At 38.2% G+C, this 15197-nt stretch overlaps 1 pseudogene; it reads left to right on the forward strand.

Moving 5' to 3' along the window:
• The window catches only part of LOC149196704 (DNA replication licensing factor MCM7-like), a 35107-nt pseudogene extending 23125 nt beyond the window's left edge, over positions 1–11982 (forward strand).
• The last annotated feature ends 3215 nt before the right edge of the window (positions 11983–15197 follow it).

Below are 15197 nucleotides of genomic sequence, written 5' to 3' on the forward strand. Positions count from 1 at the left end.
CACATATCCTGACTGCTCCACAGAAACGAGAGTAGGAAGAAGGGGTTTTAGTCTATTGGCAACCACTTTGGATATTATTTTATACACCACATTGCACAAAGCTATAGGTCTGAATCTGTCTAGAGTCAGAGCGTTATCCTGTTTGGGGATCAAGGAAATGAAAGAAGTATTGAGTGCCTTCAAAATTATTTTATCCAATCTAGAATCCTCAACTACTTGCACAATATCTTGTTTAACAATGCTCCAAAAGGCTTTAAAGAAATCCACATTAAAACCATCCGGGCCTAGTGCTTTGCCATTCTGCATCTCCTTAACAACCCCACTTACCTCCTCTTCAGTCACTGGCTTATTAAGATTGAAATTGTCCTCTCTGGAAACTAATCTAGGTATATGCCTAGTTAAGTCTTGGATAAAATGATCTCTATCTGCATTGGTTTCCTTCGCTATGCCTTGAAAGTGTTGTACTAACACAGTTTCAATCTCTTCATGGGAATTACGAAAATGACCTTCCTCGTCCTTGATTGAAGAGATCCTATTGTGGGATCTGTTTGCCATGGTGGATCTGTGGAAAAAACTGGTGTTTCGTTCCCCTTCTTTTAGCCATTGCACTCTAGATTTTTGTCTCCAATATATTTCCTCTTGTTTACATAAGTTCTCTCAGTCTTGATGTACTTTGGTGACTTGTTCATTTCTGCCTCTATCAAAACCTTCTGTGATAAGAGTTTGATTAAGGTTCTGCATTTTACCTTCAACCTCTTTTTTCGCTGCAAAAATGTTACCAAATTCATTCTTGTTCCAGACTTTGGGTTTGAGCTTGATGTATTTTAGTCTTTTGTGGAGCAGAAACATTCCTGTTCCCTGAACATTGAGATCTTCTTTCCACCATCTTGCGATATTGCTGATAAAATCCGGGTGTGTAAGCCATATATTCTCAAATCTAAAAGGTCTATTCTTGGGGGTTCCAATACCCTGTACTTCCATTGGTACAGGCCAATGGTCCGAGCCTCTAAAGGGGAGAATTCTCACTATCATTTCCTTGTCTATGAGCATAAGGTCCTTTGAAATAATGAATCTGTCTAACTTAGAAGCTACCTGAGACTCCCCTCCTCTTTTGTTGTTCCAAGTAAAAGGCCATTATTCATTTCTGTGTCAACTAGCTCCATATTATCTATGAAAGTTTGGAAAGCTGTAGAATCTTTACTTAAAGTTCTTGTTCCCCCTTTTCTTTCTGTCAGTGATTTGATCATGTTGAAGTCCCCACCCATGATCCATGGAACTCCTACATGCCTGTCTCTTAAATCTACAAGAGAATCTAGAAAACCGAGTTTGTCATCCATTCTTTGTGGGCCATAAACATTCGTGACCAGATAAGTCTCGCTATCTCCTACAGGTTGAATAATCACTGATAAGTAATTCCTAGTTGCCTCAGCATCTATTATACCAATCTTTTGGGGATTCCAAAGAGTGAGAATGCCACCTGTTGTGTTATCTGCTTTAACTTCTAGAAACTCAAATCTATTGAGCCATTTACTATGAATTTCTTTGATTTTTTGAATGGAACATTTAGTTTCCTGGATAAAGATCATATCTGGAGCTTCTTGTTTCATTCTATTGCTAAGTATTCTCTATTTTCTCCTGCTTCCTAAGCCTCTAATATTCCAAGTTGTGAAATTCATTATTAAAGATTTGTGAAAGAGTAACTGGATAGATCTTTCATCTTACCTGAATCTATCATTAGCTTTCCACATTCCATTAGTAGCTCATTCTGATTTTTCTTGCCTCATTTCTTTCCTGGGTTTCTGGGAGCTAATCCTGGTGTGGTTTTCATAGTTTTCACTCCTTCGCTGCCCTGCATTTCATTGTTGTTTTTCCTTGCTTGTTATCTTTCCTGAGTTTTCCATAGATACAGCTACTGTACTCGATTGAATCTTCTTGAGGTACTGATTCTACCCCTCCAATGGTGCATGTTAGAGTCGGTCTAGTAGCCCTCCATCAGCGATCAAAGCTCTTTGCATTTCATTAGTAGGTGTCTCATCAGTGTCATCTTATTGCATTCCATTAGGCATGCCATAACCCTGATGGAGGAGAAGTGTCTTTATGTTCCCCTCTTGGCACTGCTGGTTCAAGATGTTTCAGTCAATAAAATTCTTTATAGGGTCATTGGTCTTGTTTTTAAGTCAAGGTCCTAGGTCCAATTTGTCTTTGAGGTCATGTCTTTAAAGGTCAATAAATGCCTAGCAGGCCAGAGGGATGTCTATCTAAGCATCACTTCAAAGGATTTCATATTGTACAACTATTTTTTCTACCTTGAGTTCAAAAACCCTGTTTTTGAAGGCAAGGTCATTTTCTCATGTTTTGTAAAAATTTGTAAAAATTCAAACTCTCCAGAAGTTGGCATGCAGCCCTGGTCTCCTTTGCCAAGACTCTTCAGAAGCTACCTCTGCAAAAATTTTCAAGAAAAAGCATCATTTCAACCAATTTCAGGACAAAAAGGAAACCATAAGTCAGCAGCATTTAAATTTTGAAAAGTGTCATTTTATAAACATTAGAAAGTGGGTTTGAGGGGAAATTAATTCAAATCAAGTTTATAAAAGCTCCCCTCCCTTCATTTGATCATTATTTGCTTCCAAGACTCCAAAAGTAAGAGCAAAAGGCGATTTAGTGTGAAAAATGTGCAAGTTGGTGGACAGAGCCCGCGCGCTACGCATCAAGACCTGCGCGCTACGCGTTGGGCAGGCGCTACGCGTCGGGGCGGTCAGCACAATGGGAAAAAAACACGGGCGCTACGCATTGGGCACGCGCTACGCGTCAGGACCCGCGCGCTACGCGTTGGGGTATAACACACAAAAAATTTGCCTACAAGCTTCAAACGACCCCAAATTTCTTCAAGGTTGCAGGTAGGCCTCTGATCATCAAAGTATTTTGCTTGATAAAGAAAAATGAGCATGGGAAATGTGTTTTAATGCCATCAATTTGAAATGAGAAGTTCATGTGTATTTGCTTAAAAATGTCAAAGTGCAAGTAAAGCTAGGGTTTTGTTTTGCTGCTCTCAAGGTCATCTCTTTCACTCCCATTTTTTCCCCACATCCCAGCCACCTCCCTTATCATTTTTACCTAATCTCCCTACCAAAAATATCAAAGGCCCAAAACCCTACCCCTATCCCTAAAATTCAATAACATAACCCTAAACCCTACTTCCCATAAAACCCTGGCAAATTATAATTGTATCATGTTGTATATGTCATGATTCCTTCCCTTAATTCCCTTTTTCATATATTTTCCCTAATTCCCCTTAAAAGTCTCCCTTCCCTAACATCTCCGTTGTGTTATTTGTCCCCTTGAAGCAGCATTTCAACAGTAAAAATAGCAGGTCATTTGAGCAGAAGCAGCAGTACATTTCAGCCACTTTTCTCTTGAAACCATGTCAGAAACCGAAACCGACTATGAGCAAAGTGATGACCGTGAGTCAACACCAGAGGTTGAGGTACAAAGGAGGCCTCACAGGGGTGGTAAGGGTGGTCACCATGTGAGAGAGGAGCCCACCTCTTTGACCTATTTGCAGGCTTGTCCACTTGCAGTCACATGTTTCCGCCATCAGTCATGTTATGAATTTTGCGAGAGGATTTCTCAAATCCAGCACCATAGGGAATTGGTCCGCTTGTTTGTTTCGCATTTGCATGACGGGCATGTAAGTCTTGCAGGGGTGGATTTTATATTGTCACCTGAGATTGTTGCTCAAGCAACAGGGATACCCAATGTTGGAGAAGAGTGGAACAAGCACAAACTATTGGACAGATTTCAATATGAGCCCTACATTAAACCTGTGTACATGAGGTACATGACTGGTGTATTTCCTTTCAGATTTTTGAGGGATGAGTATGCTCCCTTGATGAGGCTCATCATTCACTATTTCACCTGTGAGGGCAGATTTTCACGTTTGTATTCGTACCATATCCGCTTGTTGATGCATTTCACATGGGTATGGATGATGAACATATCATTTTTCATGTGCCGGAATATTGAGAGGATGGTGCCCTTGGTGCAGAGAAAGAGCCCAACACAACAACACCGGAGCATCTTTCATTATGGTTTGATCAAGCTTGTGGTCATGCATCAGTTGGCTCAGCAGGGTATCCCATGGGAGGATTTTATCTCTCGAGATTTTTTCACAGCACCACCACCTCCTGAGTTTGTGCATGAGGAGGGAGGACCTTCACGACAGCATGATATCCCCGAGGCCAGACATGTCAGCTCCCCTCCATTGGTCACATATTAGAAAGGCCACAAGGCCTTATTTGCATCAGCTCGGCGAGTATTTTCTCCACATCAGGTGGAAGGGGTCTCGCCTTCTTCATTAGCACCGCGAGTGTTATCTCCACACCAGGTGGAAGGGGCCTCGTTTTCGACAGCAGCATAGGTACAAGAGAGAGGCAAGCAACCCAAAATTGATGAGGGGCCATCAGGTGATCCAGGCATAGATGTTGTTGACCTCGATATCAGTTCTCCTAGCTTAGAGCCAAAGGAGATCATCCAGCAACTGAGGGCTGAAAATGACTCGTTGCAACAAAGGTTGGAAATGGAAAATTGGACAATCACCTGCTTAGAGCAGCGCAACAAGCAATTGGAAGATGAGCACACTCTTGATGAGTTGCGGAGGATCCATGAAGACCTCAACTTGGCGCGCAAGAGACCCGGTGATTTGGTACCCGTTGAGCGAGAGGCTATGCTCCTCCAGGTCAATGCTCATTTGGAGAGGCTATTGGCCAAGGCCAACAAAGATAAGGACCTGCTACGGAACATGAAGAACCACTATTGGGCCCGTATGCACGTATGCAAGGCGAGAATGAAGGTGCTCAAAAGACGGTTGGCCAAGGCACTAAAACGAAGAAAAGGGCCCGATCCCCTCCACATCTTGGCTGAGGCTTCCTTGAAGGAGCATGGTGCTAAATGACTCAACTCCAGCACAAATTTCAAAAAATCTTGAGCATTTTTGGTCACTTGTGAATTTTTGGGCTAAAAACAGGTTTTCTTCACCAATGCGTAGCGCGCCGCGCGCGACCCTTTAGATGGGCAACTCCATTTCAGGAAAACTCAACATTTTTGGATTTTTCATGCAAAAATACACCTGCTCAGCAATTACCAAGAGATTTCATCAAGTTTTGAGCCTCCAGAAGGTCAAAAAACAAGCAAAAAATGACTTTCTGCCACTTTTTTGACACACAGGAAGTAGTCTTGGGAGATTGCAATTTTGGAGGGGCAAATGGACACCAAATTCAGAAATTCCACTTGGGCTGGAAATTAGACATCCAGACCTTTCCAAAAAGCCCACTTTTGCCTCATTTGGACACCTGGAAATGCCTCAAAATTTGCTCCAAAGGCGCGCTACGCGTTCAGAATCAGGGCGCTACGCGTTGGGCAATTTTCACAGAAATGCACCTACAGCTCAGCAAAACGCAGTTTTGACTGGATTTGACTTTTTGGAGTGGATTTTGATCCTCCTTGTTGTAAATGATGTAATTTTATGATATTTTGACACTCATTTATCTCTTCCAGAAGATTCATTCATGAGATAGGCAAAAATTTAATGAATGAATTGGTTGCCTAGCTTATAGAGGCAAGTTGTTTTGACTGCCTAGTTTTCAGTGCTCAGTTTAGAATTGGTTGAAACAGCTCCTAGGATAGTGAGCTCGACCCCTAGAGGCAAGGAAAGATGTTATATTGCCTATATTATGTACTTTCTTGGTCATTTTCATGGTTGGACTCTTGAGGGAGAAAGCTTCTATTGTATTACTCATTGTATCTCTGCAATTTTTGGCAAAGGAAGACCAGGGTTTTGCAGTCCTTTTTGGGATTCCTGTGGTTACATGTATTGATGGTGTGTTTCTCTTTGTACTTGTAAGTTTTTTATGTGAATCATCTTCTTACTTTTTCTTCTGCAAATTAGGCAAATGAAGTGTTAAGGTAGAATTCATGGTTGCTATGCTATGCCTTTAAGTTTGCTTAATATCAATGTTTTCAGCTGTTTAAGGAGAATTCAAGGTGATTGCTTGCTCTCCTTAGCTCCTCACCAGTCATTCTCATCCATCCAAATCTTTCAAAGGCATTAATACAGTCTCCTACCTTGCCCCAAAGAACCCCCTGCGAAAACTGTGTCCAATCCCCGCACCCAAAATTGCCTTTCTCCAATTTTCCACCAAAACCCTAAAAATCCCAAATCAAACCTTTTTATCAGTTTACTAGCCTAAAATCAGTGTTCTTTATTGGTTATCTCTGCCCGTTGAAGATCTTTGCCGAGATAGACCGGAGAGAGCCCTCTCTTGCCCCGTAGGGCTAGCTACGAGGCGAAGTGGTTTGATGTTTCCTTGGAGTTTACCTTTTTCAGCCTGAGGTGAAATTTCAAGCGCTAACAGTGCCCTGTTTCAAGAATCCTTCAAGATCTATGTTTTCTCTTTCAAGAATCTCTTGCAGTTCATTATCCTCCGTTTCCATCTCACTCCGAGTCATTTCTTGATCCATCTCAAGTTCCCCATCGCTTATCATTGTTTCCTTCTGTTTAGAAACACCTTGTGCCATTTCCCTGTCTTCTTCTTTCTCCTTCTCCTCTGTGCTTCCGTCCATTACCTGATCTTCTTTTGTTATTTCTTCCTCTTCTTCAAGAACTTGAAACCTGTTCAGATTGGCCTGTTGCCCTTCTATTTGCTGTTGCTTTGGCCCCCTTTTGCCCCCTTTTCCTCTATGACCCACTTTGTGAAAGATCTCAGTGTCTTTCATTGTTGTTGTTTTTCCTCTGTTCTCTGTCTTGCTGAGGGGGCAGTCTCTAAATAGGTGTCCATGCTCTTGGCATCTGCGACATTTGAAAGGTATATGTTCATAATCTACTGTTTGCACCCATTCTTCATCAAAACTACCAAGATAACCTCATCTGGTAGGGCTCTCGATAAGTCCATCTCTACACATATTCTTGCAAAGGAGGTGTATTTTCCTCTTCTGGTGGCCTTAGAGGCTTTAACAAAATGCCCTAGTTTATTGCCTATGGCTGCTAATGATTCTGTTTGCCAGTAATCAAGAGGTAAGGAGTAGAGTCTTACCGAGACTGGGACTGAAGTAAAAGTTTCTTGCTCCAGGACAAAGTTCATCATCCATGGCCGCATGTAGAGGCCTGCTGTCGCATAGAAATAGGGTCCTCCTTCAAACACTCTGTCTTTGTCTTCAATATTGGTGAAGACCACCGTGAAGAATCCCTTTGACCCAAGGTGTAGGTCTATGCTTCCTTTCAGTTTCCAATGGTATTTGATCCACGTTTGTAATGCCTTCTCAGTGGGCCATAATCCCATGAATTTACAAATGATAGCATAGGTCCTCATGTGGTCCCTATGTGCCTGTAGCGTAGGATCATTTAGAACTACTCTAGGAGTGACGACAGTCTTAGGCTTGCATGGCCTCTTCTGTGCCTTGTTTTCTACTCCCTGTCTTTTGTCTTCTTCCTCATTGTCTTTCATGCTATTGACCTCTCTTGGTTTCGTAAACTCCTGATCCTCTTCCAGATTCTTTTTCCTTTCTTCAGCAGTCCCTCTGACAGGCTCCAAAGGTTTCTTGCCGCGACTGGCTACATCTTACTTGTAGGAGGGAGTGGAGCTCCCCCTTTGCGCGCCTCCATGGAGCTCAGAAACCTGGAACCCTAGCTATTCGTTCGTTGTTTTTCTTGCAGCACCTTTCTTTCACTTCTCTTGCACTATGTTATTAAGTTTTTTAATCAATATTGAGAACAACCCTAGGTCTGAGGGACTGATTCCCTGACTACTAGTATTCGGGTCAGCCTCACAATCTAACCCTCTGCTCCAGTTTGGCCAGATACAAAACAAAACATCAATTTCTGAATAATTTTTTCTCGATACTAACTTTTAACTAGGTTGTCTTTAATTTAACTTTGTTTACATATGTTTCGGATTATTGTATCATTAGGGATTGTAACTCGGTTATTGAATGCTATCAATTTGACCGAAGTACTAACCCTAATTCCATTTTTCCTGTCACCCAAAAAATGTATAATCATATATTCAAACACTGACACAAACAATAGATTATCATGTACCACCAAACTACTCAACCTATAAGGAACTTCATATTCAGGAACACATAATTACTCTACACAATCTAGAGCCTAACTTAACAAGTAATTCTTTTTTTAAATTCGACACAGATAAACCACTATAATACTTATTTCTTTTCTTTTAATGATCCATGTGAACCAAAAATTCCACCGGGAAGACAATGCTCCTCCCAACCAATGAGAGAAGTCCTCATCACTGCCTCTCCAATGTGACTTCACAGACAAGTTTGGCAATTCCTTCTATAGGGAATTAGTCATCAATACATTCAGGACACATCATGCATGTAGCTATTTAATAAGTGGGTTTACCAATATGATGGATACTTCCATCAAAATTCAGTCTTCAAAGTTAATATACCATTAGGTATGTGTTATATAGATATGTAAGGTTCAATATGTAAAGTTCCACATCTGATGTAGGTAGATTAGAAATTTTTCTTTGGTTGTGCATGTCTTGCATATGCAGTTTTTTGAAATGTGCCATTTAGTGAATTTTTTATTTGATCCATGTTTTCTCTATATTTCTTATTTTATTCATTAATTTCAAACAACTGTAGGTATGTTTTACAAGGTGATGAACAAGAACAAATAAAATTGCTTGCTAAGGATGGGGACATCTACAACAAGCTTGTGTGTTCTTTGGTTCCAGAAATATTTGGACACGAGGATGTAAACAAATACCTTCTTTTGCTTCTTATTGGTGCCCCAACTAGAAAATGCAAGGATGGAATGAAGGTATATTACTAAAGAGTTCTTACAGAGAAACTTGATTACCCCATTGGTGACTATCTCAGAAAAATGCCTTGCTATTCTTTCTTATTTGGTCTTTGGAGTTTGTGTACAAAGGAAAATCTATATGTATTTCTCACATTTCTATTTTACTTGCAAATAAGAGGTGTTTTGCATGTGTGTTTGATGGGAGATCCTGGAGTTGTAAAGAGTTAGTTGTTGAAATGCATGATTAGTGTGGAACCTCGAGGATTTTACACAATAGGTCGAGGAAGTAGTGGTGTTGATCTGACAACTATTTTTCAAAGGGATCCAGTCACCCAATGAAATGGTCCTTGAAGGTGAGGTCGTGGTATGTTTATGAGATTTATTCTTTCCAATGTTTAATTTGTTGGTTTCTTTGGAGTTGGAAATTGTTTTATTTTAGACTCAATGCATTAGAGGTTTCACCAACATATATTTTTCGGCACCCTTCGGAGTAGTGACAAAAAATAATGGATCTTGTATGTGATGAATCATGTGCTATGGATGAGACAGACCATATTGTTATTCATGAAGTGATGGAGCAGCAGACTGTCAACATTGCAAAGGAGGGCATAACAACATCTCTAAATGCATAGACGATTGTTCTAGCTGTTGCTACAACTATTATCATTCAATTTGAAGGTAGATTCATATCAGGTCCTACCATGAATATTAGTTTGTGAATGTCATGAATTCTAGAGATAGATCTCATGGAATTGCATCAATCTAGTGGGACGCACGGAAGGTGTCATGTATAGAAGAAAATGATTTTATTTTATCAATGTTTTTTATAGAAGAGATATGTAATTGGAATGTTGTGCTTATTGGGGGATTCATTCATTACTTCTTCTTTCTTAAACTAAAGCTTTTTTGTGTCCTTTCTTTCGACTTTGCCTTGTTAAAGTTGTTATGTGCTCTTTAGTTCTGGATCTTGGATCGAAAGTATGAGGTACATTTTCATTTTTGGAGTTGTAAACCATTAGGATACATTGAAGGATGGAGAAATTTGAAACCTCTTTAAACTCATATATTGACTTGTACAAATATCCTAGTGCCCTTAATTTTTCTCCATTCAGGAACTCGAATTGGTAAAAAATGATTAACATTAGGGGAAATTTGAGGTCTAAAATGGGACTCCTAAGAAAAGTGTACAACAAAAATAAACTTTATAAGAACCAATAGGATTCAAGATGATGATGTCAACCATGGGGGATGATTCACCATTTTTAGGGTAAAAAAATAAAAAGATTAAAAAATAATAAAATAATAAAACTACTTTTTCAACTCATATTTTCAATTTATCTTCCTAAGGTTTTACTCAAATTTCGAGTGGGATTACTCATTGGATGCAAAATTTAATTCCTCATCTAAGGAGTACCCATGTTGCATACTTTTGATGGACCCCACTACACGAAAAATGAGAAATACATGAAAAAACGTGATTACAATCACATTTTTCATGTATTTTTCATGTTTTGTGTAGTAGGGTCTATCGCAAGTATGCAACATGGGTACTCCTTAGATGAGTAATCAAAATTTGCATTCAACGAGTGTTTCCACTCGAAATTTGAGTAAACCCATAGGGATATAAGTTGAAAATACGAGTTAAAAAACACGTTTATTTTTTCCCTCTAAAATTTGATAATGTAATCTAATCTTTTTTTATTATTTCCACTATTATTTTATAATTTCCTTAGGAGGTCCATTTTAGACCTCAAAATCCCCTAATGATCTATTTTTACCATGATTTTGTTTCCTTACTCTTAGATAAATTTTTTTTTTACATTACTTGTTTTCAAGTAGTAGTTTTATTTAAGCTTTAACTATATATAGTGTTCTCAACTTTCTTTTCTCGCTTTTATTTCCATAGCTAATTAATAGTTCCTTATATACTCTTCACTTTAAAGGAGAGTATGGCTCATGTTTTCTTTCTTGTATTTTAGTGTACATTGTATCCTACTTTTGTGATGGAACTTTAATTTTGAGTTTTGTTTTATACTATTTTGTTCATTATCATAGGGGTCGATATGATCTACGAAGAACACCTATAGAGAATATCAAACTTCCTTCAGCATTTCTTTCTCATTTTGACTTGTTGTGGATGATACTTGATAAAGTCAATATGGATAGTGATCTAGAAATGGAAAGACACATGTTATACATGCATCAAAAGTGTGAGCCACCAGCTTTAGGCTTTACTCCTCTCGAGTCTTCCATCCTCAGGTGAGTTGTTGTCACCTCTTCTTTAGATATTGATGCTCGAACTATCGTACTCTAATGCTGAGTAATTTTTAATCTTGTGATGGTTAATATTTTCTAGGGCTCATATAGCAGAGACAAGAAGGGTATCACCTTCTATGCTTAAAGACCTTACCAAATATATTTCCAGTGCTTATTCTTCCATGAGATAAGAAAAAGCACAAAGTGATGCACCACATTCTTACACCACTGCTAGAACACTTCTAAGCATTTTTTGCATCTCAATGGTAATTTGTCTATTCCTTTTTGCAATTACCTAGTCTTATGTGTGAATTATAGGAGAAGTGACTTTTCAAGTTCTCATCTTTTCAACACTAGAGTAGATTTGTGACTAAGAAACAACGTTAATCTAAATTTGGCCTTTTAATCCCAGAAACCTGTTTATTGTCAAAAGCTTATGTTTGTTTATTTTGTCTAGATTTATTGTTCATAGGCCCTAAGTTGACTTAGATTCTTAGAAACAGTGGCTCAAAGTGATGTAGATGAAGCCCTTAGGCTTATGCAAATGTCAAATTTCTCCTTATATGCTAACAAAATAAAGAATATTTGTCTGGATACCATATCTAACATCTATTCAATCATAAGGGATGAAGCTTCAAGAATGAGTACTATGGATGTTTATTATGCTGATTCCCTAAACTAGATTTCTCGAAAGGTACTCTCCATAGACTGTATAGAGCATGACAAATATCATTAGTTCAAATTTCCTAATCAAGGTTTGTTTAAATGCATCTAATTAGGTCTCTTGCATGCAGACTTACACTGAAGCTCAACTAAAGGAGTGATGGGAAGAGTATGCAACATTGAATGTGTGGCAAATTGATCCCAATACATTTGATACTCATTTTATTTATGCCTAAAATGTCCAACAAGCGAATAATGTATCATATAGCTATAAAGTAAATATCCTCATTGTTCAACTCTTTTAGCAAAGAGAGTTTTGTTTTTTAGATGTCCTTTAATTGATATGAAACTGAAAGATGAGTTTCCTCTTGCACAACTCATGAGTTTAGACGTGTCAATAATTGTATTATGAATAGTGATTGCATGTGGACTTCCATGAACAAGACATTGGGACAATAGCCAAGAGTTCTATTATGAAGTGTCATTATATGTACTTATGTAAAAAATACGTGTTTCCAGATAAACTCTATATGGTTTCTATTGTACATGGTTTCCTGTGTTTCTTTCTTTTAAGCTTAACCTTCAACTATTTTTTAAGATTTAATTTAAAGAAAATTGGTGGCCAGTTCTCATCAATTACATAAAATCTCCATATGAAATTTAAGTTTGCAATAAAGCATGGAACTAGGTAGATAGGAAAGTTTGAAATAAGGAAAGGTATGCTTTGAATTATTTTTAGTTGTAAAAATATTATTGTTAGGTGGAAAGATTTGAAAAATTATCCCTTATATCTAAAAATTGATGTGATTTCTTCATTTATTGAAAATGGTAAAGGAGGAACAATTTTTTTACAAACGTAGCTTCTTGAACAGTGGCATGTTCTAAACTATGAACATATTTTCATGGGCATGTCACATGAAAAGATTAGGAATGAAGTTATTGTTTTGTTAATATAGGTAGGGACCTTATCTAGTTTTATCTTTTCTATTAAGTCAAATTTTGGGAAGTTATGCAGAGATGAAACATGAAAATTTTGCAAGGAAACAAGTCGAACTTTGAGAATCCTTACACTAGCCATGTTGGGTCCCTATAATACTAGTGATTACCCCATTACTATTGTAGTTATACCCCTTAATAATATTGTTGTGCCCCTATTGCCCCCATATTGTTATTACTGTGCCCCATAGAATCCCTCTATTGTTATTTTTGTGGCTTTATATTATTATTGTTAGGTCGGCTGGATTATATTGTGACTCCTTAGACTCCTATATATAGAAAGGAGGTTTTGTCATTTGAATCATCCAAGAATTGTTCATTTATGTAATGTAAAGGAGGTTGCCCCCTCGAAGAGGCTGAATTCTAAGGCGTTGATCTATCTTTTCTATCTTTTCTTGAGCTGGTTTCATAACATTTGGTATCAGAGCTTTGGATTCTAGGGTTTCGCTGCTCCAAACAGGTCATCGTGGAATTTTCGCTATAACTTTTTTCTGTGACGTTTCAGAAGTTGCAAAAAAAACCCATTTGAGACGAAATTGTGTTGAACCTTGGGTCCAAATTTTAGATCTTTTTGCGCTATATTTGCGGAGATATGATCTGAGGAAGTTGGTCTTTTTGCAGACTCCTGAATTACATTCCAAACAGGTGACCTGGGGAAAATCGTCATAACTTTCTCTCTGGGGATTGGATTGAAATTTCGTAAGAAGGTACAGAAAGAGGATGGACTCTAGTTTCTTGTATACATTTTTCAGATCCAAAGGTCGAAACAGTGACTTGTGCCACGTCGTACAAGTTCACTCTACTGAACTAGTCTATAATCAAGTCACTGTGGGAGATTTCACATAACTCTTCCTTGGAGAATCCAATTTGGGTCAGACTTGTGGCATTGGAAAGAGGACACAGAGGGCTACTGCAGGTCACAAATTCAGAACTAGATGATCGAAAAGTACAGAGATACATCAGAGGCAATATCGAGCTCCTACAAAGTGAAAAAAGGTGTGTAGATTTTCTTAAATTTTTGCTTAAGATTGGTTTGAAATTTTTTTTGAAGGAATTATTATTGGTAACTGATGCCCCAAGGAAAGAAAATGCAAACACCTAGTAAGGAACCTGAAAGCTCTAGCATGACTCATGAAGAAGAGGAAGAAATGCTACATGATATATCAAAATTACAAGAACAAGTGCAACAAATGTCACGCTCACAAAAGCTAACAAAAGCTAAGATAAATGGCATGGAATCTAAGATAAAGGGCGTAGAAGCTAAGATGGATGATTGGAAGACAGATTTGAGACAGACATGGAAGAATTAAAGATAGATTTGAACACAAACTTGAAGACAGGCATGACAGATATGAAGACAGATTTGACAAATTTTCTACAAGAAATACTTACTAATGGTGAAAAGGTAGTAAAGGAAACTCATGATGAGAACAAAAGAAATGTTAATCATGATTCCATAGACTCTAATGTTGGATCAAAGACTCACCATATTCCAAAAATCGATATGAGGAAGTTTGATGGCAAGGATCCCGCCACATGGATATTACAGATGGAGCAATTCTTCGATCTCAATAATGTGCAAAACACACAAAAGGTACGTATGGCAACTTTATATTTGGAACCAAATCAGTTTGTATGGTATCAATGGCTTTGCTCTCGTAAACAATTTATCACTTGGGCAATTTTTACGGAAGAATTGATAGCACATTATGAGGATACAAAAAGCAACACTTTTTTTAGCCAATTGATAAGTCTCAAACAAAAGGGTTCAATAATGGAGCACATTGAGGAGTTCCAAAAATTGAACATAAGGGTAAAAGATATTCCAGAGGAGCATAGGATTGATGTGTTCATAGGGTCTTTAAAGGATAATATCCAACATGATGTTCGCCTTTGGGAACCTGATTCATTAGAGAAGGCATTCAGGTTAGCAAGAAAAATGGAAAGCAAAATTATGGCAACCAGGAAGCATACCACTCACAACTATAAAGACGGAAGTGTTGTTGCCCTAGTCTTCCACAACCTATAAGGTTGACACCACAACAATTGGAAGAAAAAAGAGCAAAAGGGCTTTGTTACAATTGTGATAGCAAATACACTAAAGGTCATAAGTGTGCTGAGAAGAAATTATTCTACATAGATTGTGAAGAGGAAGAAGAAAAGGAGCAAGAAAGGTCAAAAGAAGAGGATATACTCCAGGAACAAAGCCTAGATGAAGAACAAATAAATCCGACCATATCTTGTAATGCATTGGCGGGAATTACCACTCCTCAAACCATCAAGATAGAAGGACAAATCAAGAAGAAAAAGGTAATAGTGTTGATTGATTCAGGAAGCACCCACAATTTTATTCATTGTAGGGTAGCAAAAGAATTGAATTGCTTCCTATATCCAGCACCAGAGTGTCAAGTGATGATTGCAAATGGAGGAACAATAAATTTCTCTGGAAAGTGCC

This window comes from Pinus tabuliformis, chromosome 2_2, assembly GCF_031772625.1.
Source record: "Pinus tabuliformis cultivar Carrire ecotype Pingquan chromosome 2_2, CPIR1, whole genome shotgun sequence".
Taxonomy (NCBI): Eukaryota; Viridiplantae; Streptophyta; class Pinopsida; order Pinales; family Pinaceae; genus Pinus; species Pinus tabuliformis.